Source organism: Pinus tabuliformis, chromosome 3_1 (genome assembly GCF_031772625.1).
Source record: "Pinus tabuliformis cultivar Carrire ecotype Pingquan chromosome 3_1, CPIR1, whole genome shotgun sequence".
NCBI lineage: Eukaryota > Viridiplantae > Streptophyta > Pinopsida > Pinales > Pinaceae > Pinus > Pinus tabuliformis.
Window position 1 is genome coordinate 93,438,827 of NC_142301.1, and position 19,353 is coordinate 93,458,179.

The window sequence follows — 19,353 nt, forward strand, 5'->3', positions numbered from 1 at the left end:
AGACACCCTGCATGTCAAGTTCTAATAAAAAAGTATCTGCACAGACTCACAATAAATAAGATGGATGAAGGAGCTTCCTGCAAAGGAACCACGCTATGGAAGCTTTGTAGCCAAAGTTGGGAGTTTTTTAAAGACCATCTTTACAAAATCCCAGGTAACGGAAAAAGAATTGGGTTGTGGGAATACAAGATCATGGGCCTCCAACCCCTAAAGCTTGCCCCAGAAATTGCAAATCTGCGTAATTGGCTCATTCAGAAAGGTATTCACAAGCTTGCTGATATATGCTCTTGGGATCCCAGAGGGAACTGGAGCAATTGGGCCCTCCTTCACCCCCCTGACTGGATTCTCCCTCAACTTCATTTCCTTCTAGCTAAGCTCTCTGGTCTAGCTCCAATGCATCTCCACTCAAGGACAAGTGGGGCTGGGGGAAGATTGGAGCTTACACATCACAACAGGGTTTTTCTGCTCTTTAAGTACTATTGGCTTGATGCGGCCTGACCCAGGTTTGGAGTTAATTAGCCAAACAAATCCCTGCACTACTGGCCCTTTCGGCATCAGCCCGCAATGCGCGGACTGAAGTCTCACCTGAAGAATTATGGGGGGATGTTGGAACCAAGTTTCTGCACCCTTGAGATGTGTGAGGGGTTGATTTAGTCCAACTGTGCCTACCTTCATGCAGGTTACTTCACGCACTGTTCTGACTTGCGATACCTTTGTGATCTATTATAATTGTCCTTTGTGCAGCCCTAACCAAGGGGCTGAGGTGATTTCGCACTGTTATGGCAGCGATCTGCACTATTTCCCCAAGTTACACAGTGTATCTTAATTATCCTCTTATAGATGTTAGTCAACTTCGCGTAACTAGATACTTTAACTCACATTTACTTAGTCTACACAGTTATATATGTTCGCACACCATATAGACAACATTAATGCAATTTATACCCAATATATTCGATGCAGAAAATAGGAAATAAATGCATAGAATTTATGTAAAACTTCTCTTTATTAATGCTTCAATAGTTACAGACTTGACTCACCCTGCACACTCAGCGGCAGAGGTCCGCGCACTCAGCTACAGAGCCTTCTCCTACTCTACGACCCAAAGACTCGACTTACACTTAGATCTTCTGCTATGCTTCTATTCCATGATCACTACTTAAATTTTAGATTATCTCTCAACTACCTAGAGCCTTGCTCTATTTATACAATCCCATGGTCTGTGGACCATGGGTAGATCTCTAAAGCTGACATTAGATTACAAAATTGAGGGCCAACAACCCTATGACTCATTTACAACTTCACGCTCCGCGCCCACAAAATGCGGAGTCTTTACATCAGATTTACACATTTTAGCCAAAATATAGGCTTTAAGCCACAAAACTTTCCTTAGGGGATCCCGCACCCAACAAGCCCCCAACACAAACATCGTCACTGGCCCTCGAGTCACTTTTTCGGTGCGGAGATCTTCGCGCGGAGACCTCCCAACTCTGCTTAGACTGCTGCAAGATCGGCAGTGCACTAAGTAGCTACTTGCAACACTTCCTGGACGCGTTGTTTAGATATTATTGTAGCTAAACTACTACCCTGCACTTGTTCCTGCATTCCCTACATCTTCTCGAGCTTGGCTTCAATCGAGGCTGTAATGATGAATGCCTCATCGATTCATGGTTGTACGCATGCCTTCAAGACAACTTCCTTATGTCGCGCAATGTCTACCTACTCCTTGAGAGCTTTTGCCTATTACATCTGTGCAAGCCTCTGTGTAAGGGCCACCATCTGCACGATCCCTTTTATTTCATCATACTATTGTTACAACTCACATGCCTCTATTTCTAAATGTTGTATGTTCGGGTCCTCCTACAGAGTGGTGAGGACCTTGAACGACTCTTCAAACAGTTTGGTGCAGTCCTTCACTACACTGTTGATCTCTGCTATTCCTGTTGTAATGGTGCTGGTGTGCTGTTCCTTCACCTCAGGTGGAGTTGAAGGCCGCGCCTTCAATTGCAGCTCAGCTATCTAAAGGTTCAACTCTAGTTGAACCTCAGCCATTTCTTCTTTTGCCTCGTGCACCCTTACTGCTAGTCTCTAGATGTGCACCTCCACTGGTTTCTCTGCTGGGATGGCAAACTCAAGGACCATCTGGTAGTTTTCCTCAACCACCTACACTAGCTGTCTGTTCTGTGTCACGACCTCGTCACACTACAGGCTCAATTGTTCAATATTAATCTATTGCTCACTCATCACCTGGAGTGCGCGACACTCCCTAGCCTACATTTTTGCAGTCACTCCATCCTGTAGAACATAGAGCGTCTCCCAAGGGAGTGCAACCATGTTCATCCCAACTTCCTTCAATGCATTGACTATAGGTCAATCGACCTCATTTTCTGTAACCAGTGCACCCTATGGCAGCACTATGGTGTTGGTCATGTGGGCGCGTAGCATTTCCTCAATCGCGACCATGCCTACTACGAGGCTAGTTGACAGAGTACCAGCCTAAGGAGTGCACACTTGCAACTCCTATATCTGTGTCTGGAGGGACCCCAACACCATTTGCTTTTCCTTCGCAAACTGCTGGGGGGCCTCTACGGTGACATCCCGCACCATCTCCCCTATGTCATGGAGATCCCCCTTAGTGAGGGTGATCGGGTCGAAAGAAGTCTTGGAGGCTTTCGACTTCTTCCACGGCCCACTTGCTCTCTCAAGCTTTGTCACTTTAGTTGTGTAGACGTTATCTGTGGGTTTGTGCCACCTTTCTCTGTTTATGTCTCCTGTTCAAGTGAAGGCGACTTCTGGGTCTCATGCTCCTTCTTTGCTTCCTTTTGTTGTTCTTCTGCTGCCTTCATAGCGTCCTGCACCTCATGCGCCTTCGCTACTACTGCTCTGTTCCTTCTCTTCTCTGCCAAATACGCCACCCACAGTTTTTCCTCTTCCTTCTTCCTCTATGCAATGGACTTCTCTGATTCCACTATGGAGCTAGCGGGAGTGCGCCACTCTAGCGGCCACGGCTGAAGCACGATGAATATGATATCATTCGTTACCAGATAAGGTAACTCCTTCCATGCCTTCACGAGGTCCTTCCTCACCCTGATGTACACGTGATGAAAGTTTGCCTTGACCTCTGCAAAGCTCTGCAGACTATTATAAACCATGGATGATAACTGCAGCTTGTAGTTAGCCCCCATTTTGATGTTCATCTCCATGAACACCCAAAATATCTTGCTGTCTTTGATCCTCTGCACATCTTTAGTTGCCCACAATGAAGCATACTTCACTGCCTTCGGAAGATTTTGCTCAATCATGGGGAACTGGCTGTCCTCAGGCAATTCCCAAGCCACCAGCATTATGGATAGTAGAAGACATGCATAGTGGAAAGTCTTCCCCTGTTCTTGTGCCTCACGACAGTTTTCCAAGAACTCCCTACACAAGTAATCTGCCTAGTTAAACTGAACCCCCTATGTGCACTGCATGGCAAGTACAACCACCAGCACGGGCACCTCATCCGTGCGACACTTCTGCATGACTTTCCCGGATAATATCTACATCACAACTTTGACTGCAGCGTTATTGATACTGGAGATCACGTACCCTCTCTTTCTCTTCTCCAGCTTGAACTTCTTCCTCATGGCCTCCGCGATGGCCAAATCATCACTTTTACCTTCGGATATGTTCACTGGATCCTCCCCTTTGCAAGGGAGCTGGGTAATTCTATGAACTAGGTGGTCTGTGATGGGGATGGGCTCCTCCAGCCACAGACATTCATTAAGGACTAGGCAGAGCAGCTGCCTGATGATGAAAATAGTCGCTGGGGCGCGATGGTAATGTGGCACCCAGAGCAAGTTTAACAATCTTGCTTTCTCTACTCCTCACAACCACTTATGCAGTTCCAACTCTATGACTCCCGCCCCTGTATTTTTCTTCAGCCGCATTAGCTACGCTATTGCCAAATGTTGGAATTTCTCGTGGTCCGCGAGATCCCAGTCTTCAAATTTTAGAACTAGCACTCGTCCCAAGTGCGCTTCATCAAAAACGATATCATCAGGTAGCAAGGGAGTCTACAGAGAGCTCTTGCTCTCATATAGGTCCTTGGGCACCCTTGCTTTCCCCTTTCGCGGAGGAACATACACGGGCAACCTGGTCAGAGGGTCCGTACCCTGGGTTTCTTCCTCTATTTCTTCATCCTCCTCCTCTCCGACCAAGATTTCACCATGATCTTCCTCCTCCTCATCAGCTTCCAAATTGATCGCCTTCCCTTTTCTTCCATGGTAAGTTTAGTTCTCAGCAGGTTTCTAGGGGACATGCACACCAAAACCATAGGCTTCTTGTCTTTCTTAGGTCTCGGTGTGCACGGTGATTTAGTGATTTATGTGACTATCTCGATGCTTTCTGGGGCATCTCCTATTGTCATGGCCTACACAGCCTCTTCGTCAGATGCTACCATATTGATGTTCCAAAAATCTCTCAACGGCTCAGGTAAGTGCTCAAACAACACCTTCGACTTCAAAAGATCAAACAGATCTGGATTCATAAATCTCTAGGTGCGCAATAGCTCACTTCTCAAATGGCTAAGTGTTGTTTGCTGGGCAGCCCTTTGTAATTTATAGCACCTATTGAATTTGAATTCGACCGTTCCCCCCAAATTCGGTCCATTAATCCTCCCTTGGATGTAGATTATCCCAAATCTAGCCCATAAAGTTCACCTTAAATGACTGCCACCCACTCCATTTGGTCTCAAACCAAGCATCACATCGTGAATAGTGACTATAACAGTCAATTTCCAGCCAACCCGCGCGGCAGCGTTGCTACCCTTGCATTGTCGCGGACCCTGTGATACCTCGCTACTACTTGCAGTCTTGCCATCGCGTAGCTCTTGGGTAGAGTAGTTTATAGTCCCGCGCCTCCTTTCAGCTACCTAGAGTGCTAAGACTATCCTTCCTGTGGCTAGTCAGATGGTTGGGCCACCTGTGTAAGGCTTCAACTGACTACCATTTACTTTTCCTAGGAAGAGTTCGCCATTTAACTTCTCCAACTGCACTGTGCCACCATATGTGATTTCCTTAATAACATACGGTCCCATTCAATGCATCAAAATGATAAACTCTCGGCAGTAGTCCCCAAGTCTGTCAATGTAATCGAGCTCATCCTACTCTATCACCACGGTCTTTCTATTAAGAAAGTCCTTATTTATTCCTTCTTCAAGCTTCTTGACTTCTGCTTCTGCCATGGCACTTTTCTCCCTCATTTGAACTCTTTCATTCATGAGTTCTTGGAGCCTAAGATCACCCTACTAGATCTCTTCATCGAGTCCCAACCATTCTTCTTTGAGCTCTTCCAATTGCGTGAGCCTTTCTTCCACGGCTCCTCGGTCTGTTACCTCTGTGAGCACCGCTATGCATGGACTAGGCATGATATACTCCATAGGCATTATGGCTTCTACTCTATCTACCAACTGAAAAGGCATCTGTCCGGGTACACGCAGGTCCCAACCACTTTGTTGTGCGTTGCATGTGTTTCACACCTTGTCAAATGCTTTCACATGGATAAACTTCTGCATGATTGTTCTTTGTACGTATTGTCTATCCAACCTTAAGAGCCAACTGCACATCTGTCCCCCCAGCACACGCTTATTGACCACACCTCTCAGTGCGGAGTTCATGTGCATCCGCGTAGGTTGTTTTCCATATGTTGTCATCCACTTGGCTAGATGTGCGCACGGATTATCCTGCCCATTGTATTTATCTGTCAATCACACTTTAGGTTCCCCAAACAGTGTGTGCATCATGCCTCTACATTCGTGTCAGTTGTCAAAGCTCCCTTTGTGCATACCCCACCACCTTGTGGGCATAACACGCAGTACCCAATTCAAAGCCTAGAAGCGTTGCTTTTCTAGCACCTCTCTTTCGAATTTATCCAAGAAGGTATCCACCTCAGTTAGGCCATCATAAGTAGGCAGGTCCCTTACTTTTGTTGATACACAACGCAAGGACCTTGTCATCATATTACAATTCAGTGTAGTTACCCCATGTAACCGATTCTACCATCACTCTGTCTCCTCATCCGAATCCAAAGTACAGGAGCTCTTTCACTCCCATGCAAGCCATCCATCCACAGTGGGATTCACCCAGTCTTGGTTTTGCACTATTATCTTATAGATGTAGTCCAAATCATCATTGCTTTCATAGTAGCGCACCGGCTCTGTATAGTGCAATCCTTTAGCAGGGTCCAGAGGCATAACTACACATAGTGACTTCTTCTGAAAAATCATCTTGTGCTTCTTCATATTAATCAACCCATTCATGTCAGTGGCCTAATCAATTCCTAAGAGTGCGGGGTAGGGATTGTTGTCATCAACAATCTCTATCACTTCAAAGTCTACTAGCGTGCTCACTCCCTCAATGTCCACAATGATTCCCCGCAATCACCCCATGGGTATTATCTTCTGCTGGTTCGCCATTTGCCGCTGAATAGGAGACCATTGTAGCATAGGTCTCCCCATTTGCTCCCATGTCTACTTCTGCAAAACATTTGCATCCAACCCTCAATCGAGAATTAATTGGTCCATTTCATATTCTCCAATTTGCATGGTCAACCTCATTTCTCTTCCTATTCTTGTCTTAAGCTTTCCAATCTTCCGAACTACATGTGGTTCTCCTAGCGCGGTCCCAGCACATGTGTTAATGAGTTCCTATAATCCTTTTATAACTTTACTATCACACAGTAACTTCATGCATGTTTCCAAGAATGTTGTGAGCATGGATGGATCCATCTCCAGCTCCGGTCTATCTTTGATTTCTGAAGTGGAGGCCTCCGCGAAGCTCTTCTTAGCTTCCATGAAAGTTTCCTGAGCGCGCTCCAAATCAAACTCTGCTTCTTTCACCAGAGCTTTGTGAACCCACGTACTATCTTCTCGTTGTTTTCCCTTATCATCTCCCATCGCGATTCCACTTTGGAGCACAATGTTCACATTTGGATCTTCCTCATGTGGCTCAGACCTCATCATCTATGGGTTCTGAGTAGGGGGAGGTGGTAGCGCTCCCTTATCACGTATCCTATCTATCACCATAGGACAATCTTCCATCTCATGATCAAACAAGGTGCAATATAAACATGACGACTACATCGGATTCATACAATTGTGGGCATATTGTCCTGGCCCTCTGCAATTGTAGCATATCAATTGAACGTGACCTCTTATAGGTCCTCCTCCACCTTGGCCTCGTCTGTGCCCTTGAAATCCTGTTCACACCACTCCTGCATTCTGGTCTAGGGGCCGTGATTCAGCCTGAACTCTATAGGTGGGAGTTCTATCCATCATCAACTCATATCTCCTACAAGTGTGTTCATCGTGTCCCACCGACTTACAAAAGTTACAAAACAATTGCTGCAATTTTTGTGTATACTTTTGTAACAAATGACAATTGTCCATAGCATGTTTTCCACCTATTTGACAAATCACGCACCACAAAGCAGGCACTGCGCTAGGTCCTTCTTATGCTTCCAACCTTAATGGCATCAATCCTCCTCCCGTGAGTTTATTTGCGAACACTGGGCAGTGGTCCTTGTTATGACCTTGACGCATGCATTTTATGCACCACACTTCTTCATGCACTTCTAGTCGAGCTGTCTTGTCCTATTTCAAACTCTGCATTTCTAGGCATAAATTACTCAGCTGCACATGGATCTACTAAAACCCTAAGTTAGGATCTTGCATCGGGGTCTTATGAAGCATCATCACGATATCTAAGGCCTCTTCCTAAGTTTTTAACTTCTGTTGTGATAGCGCGCTCCTTAAATGTGGCATTAGCAATGCTACAAACCATTTGTGATGTTATCCATCCATCAAATTCATATTAGCTTCGTGAATCGTACACTTCAACCTCTGATCCAACTCCTAAGGAGTTTCGCCTAGTAGCATTGTGATTTCTTTGAATCTAATGATCGAGTGTGCTTCAGACTTTGGCCTACTAAATTCTTTATTTAGTGCTGCTTAGATATCCACAATTCCTGTATTTGGATTATCATTGGAGTGCTTAATATACCAAGTCAGTGTGCAGTCCTACAGGGCACTAATCAGTGTCACTTTCTTTATATTATCATCCATAACTCCCTGTGCTTCCCATACGGCTCGTACGATGAACCAAAATTGGTTCGGATCCTCATTTCCTAATCCCTTGAACACAGAAAACTTTATCGTGCTTTCCATATTGACTTGCGGTGGTGGCGGAGGTGGTAGGGGTGAAGATGTAGGTGACGACAATGAATCTGGTGGTGGTGTGGGTGGGGGTGGTATTCACTGAATTCTTTGCCTTATTAGATGGATTGCACTTCGCAGCGAGACCTTCGTGAGTTCTTCCTCGTCCCCTCGTGGAGGTGAAATGAAGGGGCTAGTTTCTAGTCCCTTATTTCCTTCATTCCTATAAGTTTTTTCCACTTCGCATAGCCCCGAACATCAAGGTAATTGAATAACCCTCTTTTCAAACAATAACATTTTAATCCAAGTATTTAGGGACTTTACGTACTTACCTCGCGGTCCCTTGAGCAAGCGTTGTTCTGCCTCGCTGTAGCTAACTGAGGTGTCAACCGCAAACTCAGTAATGAATCCTCCTACAATTCGATCGAGCGAATGATAAACAGCGTGCGCGATCTTATCCTCCGATGCTTCCAACCTTTGCACTAATTCTGGGGTCAAAACAATAGGATTGTTGAGTTTCCACCTTCCTTGCCTATCTGCTAGCTTCACGATCCACTTGTATAGCTCAGTAGGAAAAGACACGAAGAAGATTTCATGGACCTCTGTGTACAAGTAGCAGTCTAACCACTCTTCTTTTTTCAACCGCGAGTTCCTATTCTCCTGCGCCACAAAATCATGAATTCTTCTATCCAACTAGCCTTCAATTTCCTTCTTAATTGGATTCCAATGATATGACATCAGGCATCTCTATGCATATTCCAGTCCCAGCAATGAAACCATTTGTTGGCTTGATGTGGTCTATCCTAGGTTCAGAGTTAATTAGCCAAAAAAATCCCTACACTACTAGCCCTTTCGGCATCAGCCTACGGTGTGCGAACTGAAGTCTCACCCGAAGCAGTATTGGGGGATGCTAGAACCAAGTTTTTACATCAATTTTGTGTATTTATTTCCTGTTTTCTGCATCGAATATATTGGGTATAAATTACATTTCTGTTGGTTTTGTGAGTTAAAGTATCTAGCTACGCAAAGTTGATTAACATCTATAAGAGGATAATTAAGATACACTGTGTCACTTGGGGAAATAGCGCAGATCGCTACCATAGCAGCACGAAATCATCTCAGCCCCCTAGTTACGGCTGTGCGAAGGACAATTATAACAAATCGTGAAGGTATCAGCCCTTTCGGCATCAGCCTGAGGTGCGCGAACGGAAATCTCACCCAAAGCAGTATTGGCGGATGCTGGAACCAAGTTTCTGCACCCTTGAGATGTCTGAGGGGTCGATTTAGTCCAATTGTTCCTACCTTCACGTAGGTTACTTCTCACACTATTCTAACCTGCGATACCTTCAAGATTTGTTATAATTGTCCTTCGCGCAGCCCTAACCAGGGGGCTGAGATGATTTCGCGTTGTTATGGCAACGATCTGCACTATTTCCCCAAGTTACACAGTGTATCTTAATTATCCTCTTATAGATGTTAGTCAACTTTGCGTAACCCCTAGAGTTATAAACTCGAATCATCCTACCTCCAAGCCTAGCCTCAATCCAGAATGGCGGCTTCGAATCTCTGAGTCGAACTTTCACAAGTGGTGGAAAAATCAGGGCAAAGTCTCGATATTCTTTGACGGAGCCTCCAAAGGAAACCCGGGCATATCAAGGGTAGGAGGAGCATTCTACTCCTCAGATGAGCACAAAAAGGATAGCTTCAGTTGGGGCCTAGGATAGAGCACTAATAACCAAGCCGAGATCCTTGGATTGCTTAAAACATGTCAGCTTGTTCTGGGGAACAGAGGGGAAAACCTTCAAGTCTTTGTGGACTCAGAAATTCTGATAAAAAACCTAAACACTGGGGATAAACTCAATAGCTCAATTCTCAACAAGACCCTAGAAAGACTAAGAAATCTACTGCAGAACTTCACTACATGTTCATTTCATCACATTCTCTGAACCCCGCATAAGGAAGCTAACATAATGGAAAATAAGGGATGTCTACTAGCTTAAGGCTTTTTGTCAAAGAACGAGGAAGCAATAGAAAGGCATCCAATTCCTCAACAGAGAAGACCACCAGAGTAAGGTCAGGGCAACCAATGTTTCATTCAGGCAATGTCTCTGGCTCCATGAATGTCCAAAGAATGGAGTAGGTAGCTTAAATCATCTGCTCGTTGAAGAATGATGTTGTTCAATGGCTTGGACACATGTTGACATATCCTGTTTAAAAGATAATGATTGGAGGCGTTGATAGGCATTGACTCTTCATTGCTTCAGCAGCTTAAACCGAACCTACAAACGTGAATATCACCAAAGCAAGTAACTCTCAATCAGTTGGATAAAGATATGCCTCAACAACGTTTACACTATCAGAGGTTTCAGTCAGCCGAGCTGCTGGAAACAACCTTGGGCTGAAGACCAATGCTAATCCATGGCCTCGACGCATGCTGATAATCCTATCCAAAAGATAATGATCACAATCAATTAAAGGATCGATTTTCCGCTGCTCCAGATTGATCTTCGTTGCTCCAGTAGAATAAAACGATCCTGATATCGCGATCTTCATCAAAGCATTCAAATCGCAATTAGTAAGATAAGGAAACGCCATAGAAACATAATCAGAGGCTTCAATATGTTGAGCTGTTGGAATAGTTTTTGGGAATTGCCAGGTTCGCCTTATCCTAACAGAGAAAAGTGGAAAGGATCCCTAGATATCTCCCTTTCTTTTAGACTAAGTGCTAATCAAAGACCTCTAAGTACTCCCATAAAAATCAAATGCATCAGTGAATGTCCAATAGATAAAGCAGGCTTTTGAGAATTTTGAATAGCCATAAAATACTCAGTTGATGCTCAATGTAATAGGGGTTGTTTGGATCAGGCCCAACCACACTACTCAATAAAATTCAACCATTTTTGTTATAAAAAGAAAAATAGTATTATTAATTGTAAAAAGTAGTATATGATATATATATATATATATATATATATAGAGAGAGAGAGAGAGAGAGAGAGAGAGAGAGAGAGAGAGAGAGATATTAAACAACATGTAATACTATTCTTAACCATGTAGATTTACTCTCACTTTACCATATAAATTCTTAACTTGTAAATAGTCTTTGTTATAATACGATGGACTAATATTGTGGCTTATAAATACCACATGTCCAATATAATACAAGTTGATGAAATTTTCTTTAATTAATTAAATGAGATGAATTAATTAAAAGGAGATCGCTAACTTTGACATAAATATTAATCTTTGATTTGTGAATACTCCCAAAAATATTCTAGCATACTTTGTGGAGGTTAAATCTTTACCATCCACCTAATGATTGTTGATAATTAAAGTAAAATTTTGCAAGGCTTGTTTTGAAATAGACAAGCCTATCCTCATAAAAATTATAACTAGCCAAGCCAACTAAATTAAATGGTTGGTAAATGTCAATAGGCATCAATCATAATAAGCATCAAAACACCTACCCATGATTCATCTCATATAATCATAAAAATAAAGTAAATTATAAATTTATATATTATTATTATTAGTAGTAACTATAAAATGAATTACTATAAGAGTTGAACATATATACATTTTAAAAAACGTGTAATAATATTGTTAACTTTGGACATTCACCGCCACCTAACCATGAAAATTCTTAAAATGTAAATAGTTTTTATTACAATACCGTGGGCCAATGCCATGCTTTATCAATGCTGGATAGTGTAACTAATAGAAGAAATGACTTGACTCTTTTACACGCAGTTTTTCTAGTAAATTTTGTTGAAAATTTACTAGATATATTTAAGATTCATAAGCTTAAATTATTTAATTTTGAAAGCTATAGTGCCTTAGGGAATTTTTAAGGTGTTGAATCCATTTATTCATTCAAGAATGCATTTTAAACAACAATATATCACGATCTTGCTCGAAATTGTATTGTTGGATTCCAACAAAAAAATTCATTTTTTCTATTAGTTAGATTACTCTAATCAATATTACATGCCCAATATAACACATGTTGATTTTTTTTCTAAAGAAAAATATAAATTTTTATATAGGAAATAAAAAGTAACATATGCACATGACGAAGCATTTCTATTTTTCAAACATATAGTTCTGAACATGATCCAAAAAGGACAAAACTAGACCTTTCCTTAGGGAGAAAATGGTCCTCGACACATTAAGTATTTGTGTCCACTTGAAGAAAAGTAAAAAGCATAATACATGCTAGCATCATATAAATATAAACTAGGACACATTAAGTATTTGTGTCCATGTGAAGAAAAGGAATATAAACTAAGACAGTTTAAATATGTGTGTCCATTTAAAGAACAGGAAAAAACATAATACGAGCTAGCATCATGTAAATATAAACTGTTGGGTCCCTATAATACTAGTGATTACCCCATTACTATTGTAGTTATACCCCCTATTTATATTGTTGTGCCCCTATTACCCTCATATTGTTATTTCTGTGCCCCATAGAATCCCTCTATTGTTATTTTTGTGGCTTTATATTATTATTGTTAGGTCAGCTGGATTATATTGTGACTCCTTAGACTCCTATATATAGAAAGGAGGTTTTGTCATTTGTATCATCCAAGAATTTTTCATTTATGTAATGTAAAGGAGGTTTCCTCCTCGAAGAGGCTGAATTCTAAGGCGTTGATCTCTCTTTTCTATCTTTTTGTGAGCTGGTTTCATAACATTTGGTATCAGAGCTTTGGATTCTAGGGTTTCGCTGCTCCAAACAGGTCATCGTGGAATTTTCGCTATAACTTTTTTTCTGTGACGTTTCAGAAGTCGCAAGAAAAACCCGTTTGAGATGAATGGACGCTGAACCTTGGGTCCGAATTTCAGAGCTTTTCGTGTGACATGTTCGGAGATATGATCTGAGGAAGTTGGCCTTTTTGCAGACTCCTGAATTACATTCAAAACAGGTGACCTGGGGAAAATCGTCATAACTCTCTCTCTGAGGATCGGATTGAAATTTCATAAAAAGGTACAGAAAGAGGACGAACTTTAGTTTCTTGTGTGTGTGCTTCAGATTCAAAGGTTGAAACAGGGACTCGTGGCATGTCGTACAAGTTCGCTCTACTGAACCAGTCTAAAAGCAAGTCACTGTGGGAGATTTCACATAACTCTTCCTTGGAGAATCCAATTTGGCTCAGACTTGCGACATTGGAAAGAGGACACAGAAGGCTACTATAGGTACCAATTTCATAATTCGATGATCTGAGATTACAGAGATACATCAGATTCAATATCAGGCTTCTATAAAGTAAAAAAAAAGGTGTGTAGTTTTTTTTAATTTTTGTGTAAGCTTGGTTTAACGGAATTCAAAGGGCATAGTAGAGCATTATTATCAGTAACTGATGCCCCGAGGAAAGAAAATGAAAACACCTAGTAAGGAACCTGAAAGCTCTAGCATGACTCATGAAGAAGAGGAAGAAATGCTACATGATATATCAAAATTACAAGAACAAGTGCAACAAATGTCACGCTCACAAAAGCTAACAGAAGCTAAGGTAAATGGCGTGGAATCTAAGATAAAGGGTATGGAAGCTAAGATGGAGGATTCGATGGAAAATTTGAAGATAGATTTGAAGACAGACATGGAAGAATTGAAGAAGTTGCTACAAGAAAGGGTCACTAATGGTGAAAAGGTAGTAAAGGAAACTCATGATGAGAACAAAAGAAATGTTAATCATGATTCCATAGACTCTAATGTTGGATCGAAGACTCACCATGTTCCAAAAATCGATATGATGAAGTTTGATGGCAAGGATCCCGCCACATGGATATTACAGATGGAGCAATTCTTCGATCTCAATAATGTGGAAAACACACAAAAGGTACGTATGGCAACTTTATATTTGGAACCAAATCAGTTTGTATGGTATCAATGGCTTTGTTCTCGTAAAAAATTTATCACTTGGGCAATTTTTACGGAAGAATTGATAGCACATTATGAGGATACAAAAAGCAACACTTTTTTTAGCCAATTGATAAGTCTCAAACAAAAGGGTTCAATAATGGAGCACATTGAGGAGTTCCAAAAATTGAACATAAGGGTAAAAGATATTCCAGAGGAGCATAGGATTGATGTGTTCATAGGGTCTTTAAAGGATAATATCCAACATGATGTGCACCTTTGGGAACCTGATTCATTAGAGAAGGCATTCAGGTTAGCAAGAAAAATGGAAAGCAAAATTATGGCAACTAGGAAGCATACCATTCACAACTATAAAGACGGAAGTGTTGTTGCCCATAGTCTTCCACAACCTACAAGGTTGACACCACAACAATTGGAAGAAAAAAGAGCAAAAGGGCTTTGTTATAATTGTGATAGCAAATACACAAAAGGTCATAAGTGTGCTGAGAAGAAATTATTCTACATAGATTGTGAAGAGGAAGAAGAAAAGGAGCAAGAAAGGTCAAAAGAAGAGGATATATTCCAGGAACAAAGCCTAGATGAAGAACAAATAAATCCGACCATATCTTGTAATGCATTGGCAGGAATTACCACTCCTCAAACCATCAAGATAGAAGGACAAATCAAGAAGAAAAAGGTAATAGTGTTGATTGATTCAGGAAGCACCCACAATTTTATTCATTGTAAGGTAGCAAAAGAATTGAATTGCTTCCTATATCCAGCACCAGAGTGTCAAGTGATGATTGCAAATGGAGGAACAATAAATTCTTCTGGAAAGTGCCATAATATCAAGCTATCCATGGGAGAATATGTATTGACTAGCCCAATGCTTTCCATTCCAATGGGAGGTGCTGATGTTGTACTAGGAGTCCAATGGCTACAATCCTTGGGTACAATAGCTTTTAATTTTCAAGAACTTTTCATGAAATTTTCTGTGGAAGGAAAGGAAGTTGAATTAAGGGGTATTGCAGGGAAACCAGGAAAGATAATCAGCTCTAATGGCATGACAAAGCTTCTAAAAAAGGAGCAAAGAGGTGTAATTGCACAATTATGTTCGCTAGATGTTTCCACATTGGAATCATCTATTTCTCCAGATCTCCAAAAAGTCCTGGACAATCATTCCAAGGTATTTGAGACTCCCAAAGGTCTCCCACCTATGCGTGATCATGATCATGCTATTCATCTGATTCCAGGAAGTGTTCCTCCAAACATCAGGCCGTACAGATATCCATATGTCCAAAAAAGTGAAATTGAACGTATGGTTGCAGAAATGCTAGAGGCTGGTATAATTCAACCAAGTCAAAGTTCTTTCTCATCTCCAGTAGTATTGGTGCACAAGAAGGATGGATCATGGCGCATGTGTCCAGATTATAGGGAGCTCAACAAGCTCACTATTAAAGATAAGTTCCCCATTCCTGTTATTGATGAATTACTGGATGAATTGCATGGATCAATTTACTTCACCAAGTTGGATCTTCGTTCGGGATATCATCAAATTAGAATGAAGATTGAAGACATTCCGAAAACGGCATTTAGAACTCATGAGGGTCATTATGAATTTTTGGTCATGCCTTTTGGCCTTACCAATGCACCTTCAACATTTCAAGGTTTGATGAATTCAATTTTCAAACCATTCCTTAGAAAATTTGTGTTAGTATTTTTTGATGATATACTAATCTACAGCAAGTCTTGGAAGGATCATGTTGAACATGTTGACAGGGTGCTACAACTATTGGAGGAGAAACAATTATATGCAAAAAGATCCAAATGTTTCTTTGGAGTCCAGGAGGTGGAATATTTGGGTCATATTGTATCTCATGAAGGAGTTAAGGTAGACCCTAGCAAAATTAAAGCCATTAAGGAATGGAAAATCCCCACATCCATAAAGCATCTGCGAGGATTTCTTGGGTTGACAGGGTATTATCGCAAGTTTGTTAAGAATTATGGGAGAATAGCAGCACCTCTAACAACATTATTGAAGAAAGATTCATTTTCATGGACTTCGGAAGCAACAAAGGCCTTTGAACATCTTAAAGAGGCAATGTGCCAAGCACCGGTCTTAGCTACGCCGGACTTCACAAAAACCTTTATTGTGGAATGTGATGCTTCAGGAAATGGAATTGGTGCTGTTCTAATGCAAGATGAAAGACCCATTGCTTTTGAAAGTCGTCCAATCAAGGGAAAGTTTTTAAGCAAAGCTATTTATGAGAAGGAAATGTTGGCAATACTCCATGCACTTAAGAAATGGCGACCCTACCTAATGGGAAGACACTTCAAGGTAAAAACGGATCATGATAGCCTTAAATACTTTTTAGAACAAAGATTATCCTCTGAAGAGCAACAAAAGTGGGTCACAAAGATGTTGGGTTATGACTTTGAAATCATCTACAAAAAAGGGAAGCAAAATGTGGTGGCAGATGCACTCTCAAGAAAGGATGAGGATGTGGAAGCATTGTTGTGTGCCATTTCTATTATCCAACCAGATTGGATAAACGAAGCAAGGGAGGAATGGAAGAATGACGAAGAAGTGTGGGCACTTATTCAAAAGCTACAACAAGATTCCAGTACTTCTGATACATTTAGCTGGCAAAATGATTCGTTATGGTACAAAGATCGCTTATACCTCTGTAAGAATTCCCAGCTAAAACAAAAGATTCTTATGGAATTGCACACTTCTCCCTTAGGAGGGCACTCAGGATTTTTAAAAACTTACCACAGGGTTAAGAAGGAATTTTTTTGGGATGGCCTTAAATCAGATATTCAAAAGTTTGTGGCGGAATGTTTGGTTTGCCAGCAAAATAAAGTTGAAACAATTAAGACACCAGGTCTATTACAACCTTTATCCATTCCAAGCCAACGTTGGGAGGAGGTTTCAATGGATTTTATCACAGGTTTACCCAAGTCTGAGGGAAAGAGTGTCATCATGGTGGTAGTTGACAGACTTACCAAGTATGCACACTTTTGTGCATTATCACATCCATTTAAAGCCAGTACAGTTTCTACTGCATTTATGGAAACAGTTCAAAAGCTACATGGAAACCCAAAGATTATTGTAAGTGACAGAGATCCCATTTTCACTGGAAATTTTTGGACAGATTATTTTCTTGTCTTGGTACTCAGTTAGCTCATAGCTCATCTTATCATCCTCAATCTGATGGGCAAACTGAGATAGTAAACAAATGTTTGGAAGGATATCTTCGTTGCTTTGTATCTGATAAACAGACACAATGGGTCAAATGGTTGCCTCTGGCTGAATGGTGGTATAACACTTCCTTCCATACAGCAACAAAAATGACCCCATTTATGGCACTTTATGGGTATCAACCACCATCCATCACATCATATTTAAGAGAAAATTCTAAGGTTCAGGCAGTGGAACATCACATCGAACATCAACAACAAGTCCTCCAACTCTTAAAGGATAACCTCGTGTTGGCACAAAATAGAATGAAACAACAGGCAGATCAACATCGCAGTGAAAGAAGTTTTGATGTAGGTGATTGGGTATTCCTACGGCTACAACCATATAAGCAAATGTCCCTAAAGCAAGCTAAAAAGGATAATAAATTATCACCAAAGTATTATGGTCCGTACAAGGTGTTGGAAAAGATTGGTACTATGGCATACAAATTGGAGCTTCCTGCAGCTTCTCGATTGCACCCAGTTTTCCATGTTTCATGTTTAAAGAAGGTTATAGGTGACAAGCTCCCAATTCAAACAATATTGCCAGAACTTGACGAGGAAGGAAAAATTATATTGGAACCAGAAGCAATCACAAAAACAAGAACTCGACAGCTACGAAATCGATCAATTTCAGAGTATCTTATCAAGTGGAAGAACTTATCCGCTGAAGATTCCACATGGGAGGATGAGAATTTTATGCAGAAGTATCCAGAACTGCTCAAGCGTTGAGGACAACACTTTTTTGAAGGAGAGGGGCATGTTGGGTCCCTATAATACTAGTGATTACCCCATTACTATTGTAGTTATACCCCCTATTTATATTGTTGTGCCCCTATTACCCCCATATTGTTATTTCTGTGCCCCATAGAATCCCTCTATTGTTATTTTTGTGGCTTTATATTATTATTGTTAGGTCAGCTGGATTATATTGTGACTCCTTAGACTCCTATATATAGAAAGGAGGTTTTGTCATTTGTATCATCCAAGAATTGTTCATTTATGTAATGTAAAGGAGGTTGCCCCCTCGAAGAGGCTAAATTCTAAGGCGTGGATCTCTCTTTTCTATCTTTTTGTGAGCTGGTTTCATAACATAAACTAACCCTCTAAACCTTTTAGATGACCAAATCTTGTCCAACACCCTCCTTAGATAGGATATCTACTTTTACTTGGTGTTGTGTTCCCTATAAATATGGCAACATGAAATATAATTAAAAAAATTGTTTAATGAACAATAATTCCTCTACTATAGGCAATAAAACATGGTTTTGACATCTTTGAACAGCATTGAACCATCCCTAAGGTTATGACACATGTTGATATTTTATTATCTCTAATTAATTAAATTTCAGATGAATTAATTAAAAAGGACCAAGGAAAATTTTAGGGGCTAATATCCCCCCATGGGCTAATTTTATATACTTTTTCCAAAAAAAAAGATTTGCTAATTTCCATTTTTTTGTAAAAATGATTCATCGAAATTCTATAGAATGAAATTATTTTACCCTAAAAATCGCCAAAAAATTATATATAGACTATGTAAAAAGATTATAAAATTGAATATTTTTACAAAAGTATCTCCAAACATTTTATGATTTCATATTATGGACTAGTGAGATTTGCCAAGGTTTCTAAACTCTAATATAGATTTTCATGCTTAAAATTTTCCCTAAAAAGGACATAACTAACTTGGAGATAAATTTTAACCCTGATTCTAAATACTACTATAAGTCTTCAGTGGAAGTTAAATCTCTACAGGCTAATAAAATTAAAATTATGGAAGACCCAATCTAAATTAGACAATTTATAACTAGCTCAACCATATAAATTAAATGACTACTAAATGTGGATAGGGATCAACCCATGATAAGTGTCTAAACATATACCCCATGATACATCACATATTGCCAAAATTAGGAAAAAACATAAATATTAGTAAATTATAAATTTATCTAAATAATTATAAAAATAATCAATATATAAGTTAAACATATATACATATTAAAAAACATATAATAATATTATTAATCATGGACATTCACCTCCACTTTACCATGAC